This window comes from Phodopus roborovskii, unplaced genomic scaffold, assembly GCF_943737965.1.
Source record: "Phodopus roborovskii unplaced genomic scaffold, PHOROB, whole genome shotgun sequence".
Lineage (NCBI taxonomy): Eukaryota > Metazoa > Chordata > Mammalia > Rodentia > Cricetidae > Phodopus > Phodopus roborovskii.
The window spans coordinates 27,566,706-27,578,738 of NW_026125052.1; the positions used below are offsets into that span (position 1 = coordinate 27,566,706).

Genomic DNA, 12,033 nt, shown 5'->3' on the forward strand with positions numbered 1-12,033 from the left:
TACAGTAAAAAATGAAGCCAAGGAAACTTGGGGAGGAAAGGGTTTATTTCAGGTTACTTCCAGGTAACATCCATCACTGGGAGAAGTCAGGGCAGGAACTCAAACAGGGAAGAAACCTGGAGGCAGGAGCTGATGCAGAGGTCATGGGGAGGGGTGTTCTGCTCACGGGCTTGCTCCCATGGCTTGCTCAGCTTGCTCCCTTATAGAACCCAAGACCACCAGCCCATTATGGTACCACCCACCATGGGCTGTGTCCTCCCTCATCAATCACTAATTAAGAAAATGTCCCACAGCCAGATCTTATGCAAGTATTTTCTCAACTGAGGACCCTCCTTTCAGCTAACTCCAGCTTGTGTAAAGTTGACATAAAAGTAGACAGGACAATAGGGATGTCTCCATTACATCCGTAGACACTCACAGCACTCGTCCCCGAAGCTCAGCCCAGACCTTCCTCCCCTTCACAAAGACAAAGATACATGAATGTATCCCAGGGCTCTGATTTCTCCCGCCAATTCTACCTCCGGGCTAATGCAGGCATCCTGGGAAGGGTGGAACCTCGGAAGGTCTCAGTTGCTTCTGGCTATAAAGGAGCCTAGCTATGCAGGTGGAACTTCTGGCATGGGATGCACATGCCTGCTCCAGACATCACCTGCCTCTGACCCTGCTGTCAAGATGATCACTCAGTCCTATGAGTGAGAGTCCCATGGTGTCTCCATGGCAGCCCTATCAAAGCTCTCTAGCCTCTGAGACTCTCTGAGGACTTCAGGGAGAGCCCCCCTCTAACTACTCGAAGGACGACAATGACCAGTCAGTAAGAAGTAAGAGCATTTGCTAGATGACAGGATGTCTCTTTGTGCCCTGAAGTAATATACATTACTTCCCTGTAAAGTTCATTAAAATGGTTTCTTTATTTCTCTTTTAAATGTTGAGGTTTCACTGTACTGTTCAGGGTGTCCCCAAGCTCCTGAGCTCAAGGGGTCATCTTGCCTCGGTGGCCCAAGTAGGGGCAGTACAGACACACTGGGGTGCACGTGTCTAAAATATCACCAGATACTATTATACATCCCTAAACTACAGAGAGAGCTCAGAATACACTGGCAAGCATCAAGAAAAGATGAGCATCATCTACCACCTGGTGATGACTTTCTTTTTAAACACCAGAACAAGTTTTAAAAAGTGTATGACAGGGATAGGTTAAGGCTTCAGCTTGCCTTGCAAGCTTGAGGGTTTGGGTTCGATCCCCAGAGTCCACACTTAAAAAAAAAACAAAACAAAAAACAGCTGGGAACAGAGATAATGGTGTGCACATACAGTCCCTTTGCAAGGGAATTGGAGATGGAAGGATCCATCCCTAGGGCCTGTAGATCTGCCAACCCAGTCTACTTGGTGAGTTCCAGACTAATGAAAAGATGTTATCTCAAAAGAGAAAGTGGACAGAGCCTGCAGAATCACAGCCAGGGTTAAACTCCAACCTCCACATGCAGACAGATAGACAGACAGACACACCTGCATGCACACTCATGCTCACATACACTTTTATAGTAGATCTTTGTGTGTCCACAGGAACACACACACCATTTATTCTGCTGGGCTTTGCGAAGTGATTTTCTACAGAGCTGAAGCTGGATCTATAATTGTGCCCCTGCAACAGTGGCTCCCAACCAAATTTCCTCTACCATCTAGAGGCCGAGGGGCAGTGGGAAGAATTTCAAGGAGTCAAACCCAAAACCCAAACTAGATGTCCATTTTCCTTTTCTCTTAGAAAAGATGTGTGTTCACTGTCCTAACGATTTCAGAGTCAGAGACAAACAGCTACCTTCCAACCCTCTTCCGGGTCGCTGCTTGGAAAAAGAAAAGCTAGCTAGATGGGAATTATAAACGGCCACTTACAAACTGTCCAAATGTTGTTTGAACTTGAAAGGCCAATACATCATGTTCTGAGACATCCATGGCATAAATGTTACCCTGGCAAGCACTTGGGGGAGCCTTCTCTTCTCCAGGCACAGCTTGAAGGGAATATTAAAAAGAGAGAGTGCATGTGTGAATGAGTGATTGCATGTGTCTGTGCATGCCTCTGTGTGTGTGTGTGTGTTTGCGCACATGCGTGCGCGCTCACGCACACACATCAGTGAGGGGGGCAGACTTTTCTTGCAGTCTGGTTTGTCATTACTTTTAGCAGTTTTGAAGTCCATCACTTAGCAGTGTGTCTCAAGGTCAGTCACCATCCACATTCACAGACATACCAAGAGAGAAGGGCAGGGATGAGCTCTGCACAGGGTTTTGTCTGCAGAGCTTGTATGGTGACTGGCACACTGTGGGTCCTTTAATGTTTGTGGCCGGGAGCACAGAGGCCAATGGTGTTTCCTGGGAATGCAGCCACACACCCACACAGAGCATTCTTCTCCTGCTTTCGGGGACATTATGATCTCCTTAAGGAAGACCAACATTCATATATACAAAGATCTACTCCATGGATAGTCAAAGGTCAGCCAACTTTTTTTTAAAGGTCCAGACAGCAAAATGTCTGACTTTGAGGGTCATTCTGCCTTTGTTGTAACTATTCAACTGCCTGTTATAGCACCAAGACATCCACAGGTAATGTGTGGGTTGTCATGTCCATGTTTCAATAAAACTTTATTCTAAAAAACCAGGTAGCCAGCTCAGATTGGACCTATTGCTGAGTCTTGATGTGGACATCTAAAAGCAGGACTTTAAAAAGATCTCACTTTTTATAAGGTTCCTTATTGTTTTTCAGATCCCCAAGTAAGTGAATTGCCTGGGCCCACCAAACGGATCAGCATTGCGCACGGTTTGAGGGAAAGCTCTTCTTTCCTGGGGTGGGGGAGCAAAAGGCATCTCAGGGAATGTGGAGCAGGTGGGTGCCCTGTGTTCTTCAGGTAGAGCAGCAGTTAGACTGGCAGAAGCAGCCAGGCTACAAGGTGCATCCTATCAAGATGCTCAGGAACACCCTAGGGTCTGGTGAGCTCACCTAATCAGCAAGGGCTCAGAAGGGGCAATTAGCATATCACCCAGATGCACTTAATTGACTCACCATGAAGATGAATGTTTGTGTCTAGAAAAGTTTGTTTTCCTAATTAGCTAAATACCCCTCCCTGCAGTATTTTCACGCTATTAATGTAATCAGGGAATATCTCAGGCCATGTATCATCATCAGGTAAACATCACCCAAGATGCTTTAAAGAGTGTGGGCCCGTCTCAGGTGCGCAAGGATAGCACACCTGAGTGTTGCCCTGTCAGAACTGTCCTGTCAGAACCTTGAGGACAGAGACTTGGCAGGAAAAGCCCACTGGAGCTGAGAGGGACAAGTGGGGAGCCCCGGCTCCTCCTGCAGGCTGCTCCCTTGTTTACAGTTCCGTCCCCATGCTAATTCTTCAGATCTTCAGAAGGGGTGGGGGTCAGGGTGGGGTTGTCCTGTTTCCCTTGCCTAGAACGGAAGAGCTTCTGGGAAGTCCTCTCCCATCTTTATAGTAGATGACCCCCCTCTACACACACACACACACACACACACACAGAATAATATTACAAAAAGTAATTCATATCTCTTCAAGCATAAACTTTGAGACAGTTCCTCTTTCTTTATCTCTGGCATGTAAAGAGGAGAGAGAGATGGACAGATAGACAGGTGGGCATGTGTGTATGTCCACATGCTGATTCTAACTTGGTACAACTCGCTGGTGTGGCAATTCTTCCAAACTGTCTCCTGGGGAGTGTCATCAAAGCAAGGACCGGTGGGTCAGACAGGCAGGGCCAGCGGACGGACGTGTCCGTCCCAGTCCTCCCAGCAGACACCAATCAAGAAGTCTAGTGAAGGCATGGGAAGCTCCTTAACCCTCCCCCCACCCTCAGCTTCCCTCTCCACTTTAACTTCGCGCCTTTCTTTTTGCTTTCCCCAGTTAAGTGTTGAAGGAGCCAGGCAGAGAGAGCCTGTGGGGCCTGGGAACCAGAGTCCGTCCATCCTCACTAGTTGGTTTTTCAAGTTTATTTTGCAAATAGTAACTACACACATTAACGGCGTCCGATGTGCCTTCACCCTCAAGCAGCTATCACTCTGTCCCTCCCCCACATTAGTTTGTCTTGGAGCCCCACTATTTTTAGGCAAAGGTCTTTGGGACGCCAAGTGACACCGTGCGCCTGTTTCTGCACTGATGTTTGGGGATAGTGTGACTCGCGCCATAGGCCTCCTGTGGAAGCAGTTCAGAGTAGGAGCCCTCGCCTGACAGGCTGGGAGCAGAGCCCAGTCTCTGCTTCTACAACGAACCTGGAATGGATTTATGAAAATACAATAAGAAAGATGAACAGTGTCCCAGCACAGCTAATCTATTCACAACTGAAATCGACCTGTGGTGAAGGAGGAAAAAATTGGATCAGGATTGAATTTAGTACAGAATTATCAAGTACCACGAAACCCCAAATCTCCATGTTAACAGAGAAGCTCAGTTTGCCAGTAATGCAAACATGCCTTAAAATTCTGCAGTCCTGTTGACATTTTAAACTTTCAGAAAGGATTACCTGCAGCTCAAGATAATAGAGACTTTCCATCAATAAAAGGAGGAGCGGGATGCCCTTTAAGGTGCTCTCGAATACAAAGTAACATTCTTTTTTCTTTCTTTTGCTATTGGAGATAGTAGATTTGTTCTTCTAATTAAATTTGCTTACGGTAACACTGATACAAGTTTGCACTTCCAAAAACCATGTTCTGGCCAGGCAGATGAGCACAAAGTAGCTTAATTGCATCCCTGAAGCATGCTGGGGACCTGCCTAGGATCCTACTGTGGATGGATGGATGGATAGATGGATGCATGGATGGATGGATGCATGGATGGATGGATAGATGGACAAATGAAGGATAAACAAGCAGGTATGGATGCATGGATGGAAAAAATGGATTCATGGATGGATACGTACATACTCAAATATGTACATGATCTATATATAACATATATAATATACATATATTTGATAAGCTTAATTATTTCATTAAGCCATTCAATTCCCATTTTCATACATGATTTTTGAAAAACTTCATCCTGTACCTGGACTATGTTGACTTAATGAAACAGCACTGGCCTTTTGTGGGAAGAAAAGGCCCCGCCCTGTGCTCCCCGCTTTTGTCTACAGCATGGGCAAGGAAGGAAAGAGCCGAGAGAACCTGATTTCTGAGCAGGGAGAGAGATTCACCAGATCATTTAGACTGAAGCTCTCAGGCAAAGGGACATGTCTCATTCTCTTTTCTGTGAAGTTGGGGGCGCTTTGTTTTCTATCCTTTTTGCTTTTACATTCCCTTGTGGTGTGTGATGTGTGTGTGTGTGTGTGTGGTATGTGTGTGTATGTGTGGTGTTGTGTGTGTGTGTGTGGTGTGTGTATGTGTGGTATGTGTGTGTATGTGTGGTGGTGTGTGTATGTGTGGTATGTGCTTGTGTGGTAAGGTATGTGTGTGTTGTACTCATATTGGGATGCATACATGTATATGAAGGTTCCTACAACTGTGCACACTTGGGGCCTAGAGAAGGACCTTGGGTGTCCTGCTCTATCATTTTCTACCTCATTCTTTGAGACAGAGTCTCAACTGTACCTGGAGTTAGGCTAGCAACCAGCAAGTCCCAGAATCCTCCTGTGTCCATATTTACCCCCTGTAGTGTCATGGTTACAGGTATGTGACTATATCCTTACATGGGTTCTTGGCATTTTAACTCAGGTAACTCAAGTAGCAACTACCCGTACTCTGCCATCTCTGCAGCCTGGATTATATAGTCTCTACACACAAAAGTAGCTACAATGTTGAGTTCCTCAACTGACCTGGTGAGGGTCCCCCCTGGAACCTGGGTCCCTCTGCTCTCCAAACACAAACCTGGCTCAGAAGGGAGCTGGCAGGCAGAGATATCTTGGGCTGACCTGATATTTCCTGAGCCAATGGAGCAAAGAAAAAATTGGTTCGGAGAGAGCAGAAATAAAAGAAATTAGGAGTCTAGCCAAGTGGGACTGGGGGGAATTAGTGTGGGACAGAAGAGGCTGCCCTGATGCTCAGCGTGGACAATGCCTGCTGAGAGTATTAACTAAATGAGCAGAGAGCAAACAGCATTCCCATGCTGCTCCTTCTTTGACAGGACACACCAAGACTACGAAGCAAAAACCACCCAGAAAGGATGGAGAGAAAAGAAGCCACATGGCCAGAGAGAGTCTGGCTTCTCTTGGCTTCAGAAAAATCCAAAAAATCTGGCTGTAAACAAAAACAAAGGAAGGGTAGATGGTCCTGGCGGCATCAAATTAGCATTGGGTATATCCTCATGTGAAGAAGGGTCACAGGGACAGTTACACACAACTACACATGCACAGCAGTTACACACAACTACACATGCACAGCAGTTACAACTACACATGCACAGCAGTTACACACAACTACACATGCACAGCAGTTACAACTACACATGCACAGCAGTTACACACAACTACACATGCACAGCAGTTACAACTACACATGCACAGCAGTTACACACAACTACACATGCACAGCCTCCCTCTGTCTCTTCCCCCCTCCCTTTCTCTCTCTCCTTCCCTATCCCTCTCTCTCTTTTTCTCTTTCCCTCTCTCTCTCCCTCCCTATCCTTCTCTCTCTTTTTCTCTCTCTCTCCCTTTCTCTTCTCCCTCCCCCCTCTCTCTCCCCTCTCTTCCTTTCTCTCTCCTCTCTCTCTCTCTCTCTCTCTCTCTCTCTCTCTCTCTCTCACACACCTATGTAGGGAGTCAAGAGCATATTTTTGGAATCCATGTTCTGGGGTCTTCACACGTTACGGGCACCCCAGATATTTCAGTCTAGAAGAGAAAAAACAGTCAGAGGCAGTACCATGGGACCAGTTACGGATGTGCTCTCTTTCAGCCCATCATGGTGGCACACTACTGACTGTACTTCTATCGCTTGGAGGCTGAGGCAGGATAGGCACAAATGGAAGTCAGCTGCCTATGAGGCCCCCATCATGACAAACAGGAATCTCCCTGGCCACAAAGCACAGTTTTCTTCTCTTGTATTCCTAAGAGACAGAATGGCAGACTGCGTTAGGGAGATGGACCAGTCACTAAACTGCCCGCCTCACAAGCACAAAGGGCCCAATTTGGAATGCTGGACATGGTGGTGCACCCTTCTAACTCCAGCATCCAGGGAGTAGAGACGAGGATGCTTTATTCAGTGAGCCCAGAGCCAATACAAAACCTTGCTTTAAAGTCGGTAACACCTAAGAATCACCAAGGTTGCCCTCTGGCTTTCATACTAGCATGCACACCCACATACCTGCGCACACAAACATGAAAGCACATCTGTGTGCACACGCACACACATGGGATGATCCTATAATCTCACCCATTTACAACCAGGAACATGGATGGAAATGAGGGTCAATATAGTAAGCCCCTGGAACCCACTTTGAGATTCTTTATCCTAGAGGAGGACCCAGAGGAAGCCCATGGACTCACTTCCTGGACATCTGTGTGCAAGTGATGACTGACGGGAGCCAGCTTAAGCGTGTGCTGCCTGCAGGATGACCTGCCACGTCTCTGTATGAGGTTCCTGGGTCATTCCAATGCAGGCGAGCAGGAATGCCACATTCTGCCCAACAGTGCTGCCTGGCACATTTCCTGAAGGCACAGAGCCAAGGTACCTCCACAGGTGGCCAGCCGTGAACTCTCACTGGTGGCTGCCATGGAGCCATCAGGACCCTGTGTCCACTGAGAAGCCAAGAACTCACAGACTATGCATTGCCAGAGGCAGGTAGTGGGGGTGTGATGGTGAACTTATTGCACAGTGTGCTTGCTGCCATGGCAACCCATGATCAACTGGGGATGGGGAAGAGGTGCTTTGCTTAATTGAAATCCGAGCAATGTTGGAATGCAAATCCCAAGGAAGTTGATGCCCGATTAGATGTTCTTTTGCCTTCTTTTTCCCTTCCCTTCATGTCACTAAATAGCTTTAAAATATACCGTCCCCCACCCTGCTCCCGAAGAACACCTCCAAAGACCTCCAATGGACGGGAGGCTCTGCCCCCCTCCTCCAGAGCACACTGGCACAAAGTACCCTAAGACTCCCCGAGTCCACACTCAGTTCTCCGATACTTCTGGCCTGGCTATCAAAAAGTAGCTTCTTCACATGCTAAGGACTAAAAACGGAGCCTTGAACATGCTAAGCACACCACTCTAGCACTGAGCTGCCTGTTGAAGCCCTTAGGAACACATTAGCTTTCTTGTTACCACCTCCCTGTCTCCCTGGGGACACTCAGCCATCCAAGATAAACAACCTTTTACTTTAATGTGACTGAGAATCACATGAAGAGTGCTAAATGCAGATTCCCGGGCTCCTGCAAGTCACGGGCCAGGCATCAACTCCAGGGCATTATTCTAGCACTTAGACAAACTGGGGTGGGTATCTCAGGACTCATACCAAAACGGGCAGTTTTCCTGCAGAGGTGCATGTCCAGGCAAAACTCACCAAATAACCCACCAATGGCTGGGGAAACAGCCCAGTCAATAGATTATTTGCCGCACAAATGTGAGGATCTGAGTTTGGTCCCAGCACCCACCTTAAAAAGCCTATGGTAATGTGGTGAAAACCTGGAATCCCAGAGCTAGGGAAGATCCCTGGAGCTTGTTGGCCATCCAGTTGAATGGGGGTGCTCCAGCTTCAGTGAAAAATGTTATTTCACAAAAATATGACAGACAACACAGGGAGACATCCAATACTTACCTCTGGTCTACATGCACACACACAAGCACTCGTACAAAAGAAAAAAGTAAGTTTCGTTCCAGAAAGGAAAAACCCTGGATTTCACACATCTGGCAATTCTGAGGTTCCGCTTTCCTTGTGGCTTGGACATTGTTGCAAAGATCAATTGAGATTAACTTAACTCTAAAAAGGGCATTATTCTTCCCTAAAAGAATGTTCCCGTAACAAGGGCCCTTGGAGCTCTGTGGGAAAACACATCCAGCAGAGAACAGCCAGCCCTAAAAAGTTCCAAAGCTTGGGGGAAAAACAATGCTCTGTGGATAAGGGGAGCAGAGGAGGCAGAGAGACATGACCTTTCAATGACAGGCTTGCCATTTAAAATGTAATATACAACGTGTCTTACCTGATTAAAGGTCCAAGAGATAAACACTCTAGGAAAGGACTGAGTGTCCCTTACTGAAAATGGGTACATTAAGAAGAACCCACTGGAAGTCGAAGTCAAAGCCTACAGGCATTTCAATTAGTTCAGCGGACTAGATAATTAGGGTGGCAGCTTGAGGCCTAATGGGCAAGGGAGAGCATGGATCCACAAGGCAGAGAGGCCTGGATGTACACCATTAACACGAGGGTAAGACACAGGGGAGACAGGACACACTGTCCCAACAAGGGCTTTAGGGGCAGGAAATGAACACAAGAAAAGGGCAGATTTAAAGAGCGACTTGTTAAACAGTTTTCAAAAATAATTATTTCAAAAAGGTACACACCTGTGCATGCACACACTTATACAGACCTCATACTAAAACAGATACCCAAAAAAGACAACTGGAAGTTATATTTGAAATGAAGTGGCGGGGGGGGGGGGGGCCGGCGCTGGAATAATACACACTGACAGAATACACAGCTAATGCAGTTCTCCGGTTGACGGGAGGCAGTCTCAACTGAGAATGGAGTACCTAGGAAAAGGAAACCTTTTCTCAGCTTAGAAGTGTGACACACACAGACCCTTCAAGCGTCGCAAAATAGAGACATTTTCAGACAATACTAAGCATCATCCCTTAGCTCCTAAGTGATGGCTGTCACAGGAGAAGACACAAAGGCCAGCTGTTTGCCTTTCCAATGGAGCATGAGTCCAAAGGAGGGAGAGGTGAGGGGCCGAAGGGGGTGGAAGGTGTTGTGGGGAGAGGTAGGGACGTAGACACAAGAGCTGACAGCTCTGGGGACTACCTGGAAGGTAGCCCAAGTCAAGCGATGGAGGTGGGAAAATACTAAGATGGGGGGAGATAAGAGGAGTACCAAGATCAGTATCTGCGGTCCTACATGTGATTGCGAGGGATAACTGTATACACTGTCAAGTCAACTGTGCAAGTTACAAAAGTGAGTGTGCGCACATGCGCACACGCACGCACACACACACACACACACACACACACACACACCCTCAGGTGTTGGTCCTTGGTTGCCTTCTACCTTTCATTAGCCTGGAACTTTGTCACACAAGCCAGGCTGGCTGAACTGGGAGCTCCCGGGATCCTCCTGTCTCCATCTCTCACCTTAGATCACTGGGATTACAGGCATGAAATGCCTGGTGCGCCTTGCTGTTTACTTACTTTTTAATTATTTTTCTGTGTAAAAATGTCCTTGTGGGACAGAAAAATAAATTCTAGAGATCATCAGCCTCCTCTACTTTCCTTCAGCCTTCCCCAGTCTCCTGCAGCCCCTCCAGCCTCCCCCAGTCTCCTGCAGCCCCTCCAGCCTCCCCCAGTCTCCTCCATCTCCCCAGCCTCCCCCCCCAGGCCTCCTCCTGTTCACAATGCACAAGCTCTGGGTATCCGACTGTGAGTCTGATAGCTTACACTCCTGAGATGGGGCACAGTTGACCTCAGCAGAAGGAGCTTAGCCAGGTGAGCCTGACCTAGGCACCCAAGGCTCTGTCGACAGTTTCCTCCAGCCAACCTCTAAAGAGCAAACTCAAGATTCCTCTGAGTGCAAGGCCCACACACATGTTGTGAAGGGCATCCCCCTGCAGCAAATGAGCCCTGGCATTCGTATCCTGGACTGGGGGCAGTGGACAGAGCGAGCATGACCAGAAAACTCCAACTCCAGAGAACAGAAAAGGCCCCAGTTTGGGTCAAAATGTCCATTTGGAAATGCCTGGGATGATGAATTTGGTCTCGGAGGAATGGCTGTACATGCTAAACATTGAACACTGGGTTCCTTCCCTAGAGAACCTGGGACTAGCAGCAGAGGCTGGGGCATTTAAAAAACACATTTATTTTCTTAATACAAAAAGATGATAAAGAAAAGGGTGTGCAACCCCACTGTTCACTGCTCAGATTATCCCTGCTGACATTTGACAGTGGGGGGAGACGGCGGGTACTTAGAAATGCAAACAGGATGAAGAGACGCAAGGGAAAATGAGTCTCTCTCCCCAGCCCTAAATATTTCCTCTCACAGTCAACCACCAATGGCAGCTTCTAATGTGTTCCTCTAGGGAAAAAGTGATCATACTAGGACATATACCTTTTCTAATATTTTTCTGCTCAAAAAGCTGCATCCAGTATGGTAGCTGGCTGACCACACACGCGCGCGCGCGCACACACACACACACACACACACACACACACAATAGAACTTCTTACAACTTCCTGCTCAGTAATGTGGCTTGCAGCAGAAAAAGAATCACCCTATAGTTACAACCAGCACTTTAGGTGAGTCTAATAGATGGTGAGGCCAGCAGATTCCCTGAGGACTTCACTGAGAACATCCTGCCTCTCTGCAACATGGTCTCATCCTAATGGGTGGCAATTCCTACTCACTCTAACACCTGCATCTTCTCCCGGCAGCTGCCAGGGGTCAGGAGTCATGGGTAGGAGGCACGCCTGGCTTTGCCTCTGAAAAATTGTATATGTGCAAGCCCTCGATTCATTTGCAGAGTATGCTGGGCAGAAACTCAAAGGCCGTTCAACCATTTTCCTGCCTCGGCTCAAGGCCAAATCTAAAGAAGCTGCCCATGGTCTCCAGTGCTCTCTGGATGTTGACAGCCCTCTGCATCTCCTGGCCACACTCTCCCACAGAGTTCTGGCTGCCTGGCAAGGGCCTTCAAAGATAACACTGCTACTGATTTGCCAGAGGCATCGTTTTACAGGCTCACTTATCTCGTAATTGGAAAAAGTTTGCCTGCTAATGAGCCTACGTTGTTAGCCTTCATCTAATTATCTCTGAACATCCTTGCCAATGCCTTCCTCCCGGGGGTGCAGAGATGACGGTATCCATCACCCAGAGATCTGCAAGTGGAAAGGACTGGCACT

At 47.6% G+C, this 12,033-nt stretch overlaps 1 protein-coding gene across 6 annotated transcripts in view; it reads right to left on the reverse strand.

The window, feature by feature from the left end:
* Window positions 1–12,033, reverse strand: part of Slc39a11 (solute carrier family 39 member 11) — a 392,746-nt gene that overhangs the window by 138,564 nt on the left and 242,149 nt on the right. The gene's annotated exons all lie outside the window — the stretch shown is intronic.